The 5,617-nt window shown below is 47.6% G+C and overlaps 1 long non-coding RNA gene across 1 annotated transcript; it reads right to left on the bottom strand.

The window, feature by feature from the left end:
• Positions 1–503: 503 nt before the first annotated feature.
• On the bottom strand, positions 504–4,926 carry LOC131835377 (uncharacterized). The gene is made up of 3 exons (XR_009355163.1): positions 4,785–4,926; positions 681–1,004; positions 504–591 (listed from the first exon to the last, which is right to left on the bottom strand). It is a non-coding gene; the product is annotated as an uncharacterized LOC131835377 (long non-coding RNA).
• Between the last annotated feature and the right edge of the window lie 691 nt (positions 4,927–5,617).

Here is a 5,617-nt window from a genome sequence, read left to right as displayed (position 1 = left end):
CGGGTCCTTCAGTGACCACTGCCCCCTCTACTTTGACCCACTGTGGAGTCCTACAGAAGAGGGAGGGAGATGCTGGGACCCTGGGGACTGCACTGCACAGAGGGGCCCATGCCTCGCCCCAGACGGGCAGAGCAGGGGTGTTCATCAGGATGCTGGGAGCCCAGTCTGGCCTTTTGTAAAGCTTCTGGAGCAGACCTGCTGTTTACTCTAGATGCAGAAAAGAATACAAAGTTGATGAATTTGGGTCCCTGCAGAACAGCCGGGGTCCACATCTAACAGAGGGAAGACGCAGGGTCCCCACACTCCTGAGTCAGCTCGCGGCCCTTCCTCGGTGCACGCGAACACCCCTGGCTCTCCTTCCTCCCTCCATCCATCTGCAGCCTCCACCACACGCCTGCCGGCCCTACCGTCAGCTGGAAGACGACTGTGCTTGGTTTTGATTTGTTTGTTTTTGTTTTTAAGGCTAGGCTCCTGGTCAAATCATCCCACCCTCCCTCCCGTCACCCCAAACTTCCTCACTTGGTGTTTTCTAGCTTCTTTTCAATTTGTTGATTCATATCCTGCTTTCTTCAAAGAGATCCGAGGTGGCTGCTGTCAAAGTAAAGGAACAGTAAAACCAGCATTCGTGAGGGACAACAGCAGAACAACATGCAGAAGAGGAGAAGGAGAAAACAACTTACCAAGAGCCCTTGGCCAAGGGCAGTTGCAGGAAGGAAGAAACAGGGAAGCAGACACAGCCTGTATCTTTCACTGTATTCAAGTTCATCATGGGGGAAAATGAATAAGCAGAAACCCACCGGTTCTTGGCTCTGAGCTTTGAGAGGATTTTGTCTGGGTCGTCAGATATCGGGCTCTGGGTCCTCGAGTAACTTAATGAACAGTATCTCCAAATGGTGGCCATAAACGCAGAAGACTTTCTCGCATTGACGGTTTCGTCCATCCATTCTCAAAACAAGATGAGTGCATAAGAGAGCGCGTTTCCTTCGAAGGGTTCACCAGGATACCTTATAATAAAGCAAGCCAAGAATTTAAATGTTTCATTTTAAAAGATTTTGTTCACAATACTAATAATGTGATTAGCATTTATGAGTGATGGCAGATTGTCTTTAAAACCTGAAGATTCAGGGGCACCTGGGTGGCTCAGTGGGTTAAGCCTCTGCCTTTGGCTCAGGTCATGATCTCAGGGTCCTGGGATCGAGCTCGGCATCTGGCTCTCTGCTTGACAGGGAGCCTGCTTTCTCCTCTCTCTCTGCCTGCCTCTCTGCCTACTTGTGATCTCTGTCTGTCAAATAAATAAATAAAATCTTTAAAAAACAAACAAACAAACAAACCCTGAAGATTCAGGGTCCTTCCCAGAGTGAGATCAGGAGGAGTTTACCCATAATGGCAGAGAGATTCGTCACCCGTAAAGGCAGCTCTATTTGTTGATGGAGGAGTTAGTTTTCCAGGGCTTCCCTAACCAACCACAGCAAACTGGAGGCCTGGAGCAACAGAAATGTCTGGTCTCACAGGTCTGGAGGCTGGAAGTCCCAGATCAAGGGGTCCACAGGGCCAACCTCTGTCTGAAAGCCAGAGAAGTATCTGTTCCAAGTACTTTCTCTCCCGGTGGTAGCCTACCTGCAGTCCTCACATGGTCTTCTCCCTCTATGTCTGTGTCTGAATGTCCCCTTTTGATAAAGACACCAGTCCTCTTAGAAAAAAGGTCCACTCTATTCCAGTATGACCCTCACCTTAACCAATCTGATTTGCAATGACCCTATTTCTTTTTTTTTTTTAAGATTTTATTTATTTATCAGACAGAGATCACAAGTAGGCACAGAGGCAGGCAGAGAGAGAGAGAGAGAGAGAGAGGGAAGCAGGCTCCCTGCTGAGCAGAGAGCCCGATGTGGGGCTCGATCCCAGGACCCTGGGATCATGACCTGAGCTGAAGGCAGAGGATTTAATCCACTGAGCCACCCAGGCGCCCCGACCCTATTTCTAAATAAGGTCACATTCTGAAGGACTGGGGAGGGGGGTCAATATCTCGATAGATGATTGTGGAAAGCGGGGAGGCACAATTCAACCCAGAACAGAGCCAAGGACAGGAATGAAGCCCGAGATAAGTCTTGGGGACCAGCGTGTGCACTTGTGGGAGGGAAAACTGACATGTCACTGAGCAGAAACCCAATCAAATGCCTCCTGTCCAGGCTGGAGGTTTATAATCACAACAGCACGGTTCTTCCAGGTGCCTGGGAGAAGAGCAGAAGAGTAAGAATTTGTCCGTGTTTACCTGGCCCTGGCCAAGAGGGAGAGGCAGCAAATCTGGGGACCTGGGCACTCTGGCCTCCATGTAGATACACTGGGCGGCAAGTCTGGAAGCCTCCACCAGGTTTTTCCATGGTTTTGATAAAATCTCTTCTCTTCAGATTTTCTTGGTTTTAATACCAAGCTTACCAAACTGACCAATTCATCTTCTCAGGAGCCCTGATACTGGGAATCACCAGGTACATTTAACATCATAGGACACTCGGTGTAAATGTCACCTCCCTGCTTTGTGCGAGGGATAACCCACCCTTGTATAGTATAAACCTGGGGTCAACGCTCCTCCACTGTGGAGGGAGCGTACAGTCCCTGAAAAAGACGCTTTCTCTCTTGTCAATTAACCCAGGGGCACTCTGGTTTATTCATCAGTCTTTTGTGATCTTGGTTAATGGTAGTCTGCTCTGCTCCAGCCAAGATCTTTGGGAGTGGTTGTCAAAGCCAGAGAGCATTTCCTCCGAGATGCTAATTCAGGAAGTAGATAAGAAAAAGCCCGGCGTGAGAGGTAGGAGGAGGAAAGGAAAGATCCTAGAGAGAAAGGGTGTACTTGAGGAGCTAGAGGAACAGTGGAGAGCAGACAAATGTCCTGTGGGCTGAAGTGGGGAGATGGTTTAGGAGTGCTTGGCAGTGGGGGCGGGGAAGTGGCAGAGGAAAGGCCTCAAAATAGCATTGAGTGCAAGGAAATTGGGACAAGAGGAAAGGAACTGCGAGAAGCATGAATGGTGCTTATATGTTGTTTTTCCAAGAGACGAAAACTAAAGATGGAAAATTCCTGGGTGTTTTGTTTGTCGTCTGCTTTTTCTTGTTGTGGCTGTTGATTATTTTGGCTATTTGATGGGACTTCTTTGAAAGCAACTCTATGTAGAAACAGCAGCGCTGCCCAAGAGAGACAGTATCTGGGCTGCATATGTTGTTTCAAATCAAAAAGTGGCTAAAGAAAAAAAAAGTGGCTAAAGTAGTAGCCGCTTTAGAAAAATAAAAAGAAACAGGTGCAACTAATTTTAATAATATGTTTTGTTTAACCCAATATTATCCAAATATTATTGCAATATGTAATCAATATTTTCAAAGGTATTAATGGAATGTTTTACATTGTCATTTCCATATTGAGTCTGTAAAATCCAGTATATTTAGAGCACTTCTCAGTTTCATCTGCAGGGGCCATTATCTGTGTGTCAGCATAGACAGTGGCTGGACAAGGTAGTTTTGGGATGCTTAAGGATAAAGTGATAATAATAGTAGTAGTAGTAATTAATAATAATGGTCATTTATGGAGCCTCTTAGATGTGACACATGTCACATTAACTCTCTTTTTCATGCACCATTACACTTAATCCTCTTAACCTTACATGGTAGGTACTATTATTATCTCATTCTGTTTGATACTGAAACAGCATCAGAGAGGGTGAGTGATTTGCCCAAGGTCACACAGCTGGTAAAGGGCAGAGTTGGGATTGGAAACATTTCATCCGACGCTAGCATTTGGCTTCATTTCCTCCAGGTCAGCAAAGAGGCCGGCACCGCCCCAGCTCTCCCCAGCCCTGTCCTGGGAGTTCAGGCGCCAAGGAGGGACTTTCTTTCCTGATTAGTGGAGCTGTCATGTTGACTTAAAAAAACAGCCCGGAAAGAACATTAATTGTACAGCTGAGCATCCTGTGTGACTGACTGAGAATAGGGCGGTAACAAGACGCTCAGACTCCCATCACCTGGAGGAAGCTGCAAATTCAAGGCCAGCGACCAGGTTAACAAAATGCAATTGTTCTCAATGACACTTACTTAGCAAAGAGCCAGGGAGAGAATTGATTGTCATTAAATCCGGACAAGAGCATCGATTGTCCCCCCCAGTGATGATTTGAAGATTCTGACTTATCCATGCTGAGCGTGTTGGGGCAGACACACTGTGATGTGATTTCCCGCACAGAAACAGGCTCCAGCGTGGCCAGTCAGGACGACAGAAGCTGGAGACCAAGGCCCGGCCAGAGGCGGGGGCTGCCGAGGTCATGCCCACGCCACCCCATGCCCCACCTCCACCTCCAACCCTACCAGCCACACGCAGAAGGAGACGAGTCCGGGCTGGCCTGAGAGGTGGGAGATTGGGGGATGGGGGTCGGGGGTGGAGCCTGGGGTAGGGGTTGTCTCTTCTCTGGTCCTGTTTGTCCTTCAGTCTGTGACATTTTAGCCAGAATGAAGTCTCAGATGGCTGTGCGGGACAGACACCCTGTGTGCAGTGGACGGGACGCAGGACCGGAGTGCTGGCCTCGGGCCTGTGGCGTCCAGTTTCATTCCTTGACCTTCCCCAGCTGAGCTCAGCCTCCCATAGCTGGAGTGAACCCCGGGCTCCGTTCCCTGACTTCACACCAGCCAACAGCGGTGAGGAGTGGAGAGATGCCGGGGGGTGGGGGGGGGTGGGGGGGGTGGGGGGGTGGTGACAAAGGCCGGACTGTTCTTTGCAACCACTATTTTTAGGCCTGAAAAGGACCACCCACCACTGAGAAGTTTGGGGAACGATCCACCAGCTGCCAGTGAGACATCCATGAATCGCCACAGCTAGATTTGGGGAGGTGAGCACGCCGGAAGGTAGGAATCACATTTCTCGTCGGCATCTCGGCACCTATCCGGATTGGCACATAGCAGTCGCTGAAAAACAAGTGTGGGTTGACTGTGAGTGAGAAGGAGAAAAATCTATTTTAAAACTTTCTGAATCTATTTCTTCCTAATCTTTTCATGTTTTTGGACAGGCTTCACTGTATATGCCACGCTGGAAAAGGAGTCATGTATTTAAAAATAAGTAAGGGCCAGAAGTACCCAAACTCATCGTCTGAGTTGTTGCTGTTATTGTTGTTGTTGTTTTAAAGGAAGCCCAATTATTTTAAATGCATTTGACTATATTTAAAGGCTAACTACCTGCAAGATATGGCAGTTCTCTAAAAAGGCTTCCCATCGACTGAAGAACTACCACTAAACATTATACTGGAATGTCCTGATTGTAAACAGGAGAAGCCTGTCTGCAAACCACAGATCTATAGTCTCATGGCAATATTCTTGGCTGGATTATTGTGACTATGGTTCGTAAGTTCTTGGCAAGGAAGCCAGTTTGGACTCACTAAGATACAATATGTGAATGAAGGGAGGAAGGAAAGGATGAATAAAGCGTGGTTGCTTTTATGAGGGATATGTTCCCTAAGACCTCATATAATTTAGTACACGCATAAATCACGACTAATTCCCCCATAGGAATAAAGCAGGATTTACATCATTTCAAGTTTTGTTCATTCAGTGAAACTGTATTCTTTCTCATTGTCTTCTTTCAGATTTGCAT

Source organism: Mustela lutreola, chromosome 7 (assembly GCF_030435805.1).
Source record: "Mustela lutreola isolate mMusLut2 chromosome 7, mMusLut2.pri, whole genome shotgun sequence".
Taxonomy (NCBI): Eukaryota; Metazoa; Chordata; class Mammalia; order Carnivora; family Mustelidae; genus Mustela; species Mustela lutreola.
This window is presented reverse-complemented; position numbering and strand designations above follow the sequence as displayed.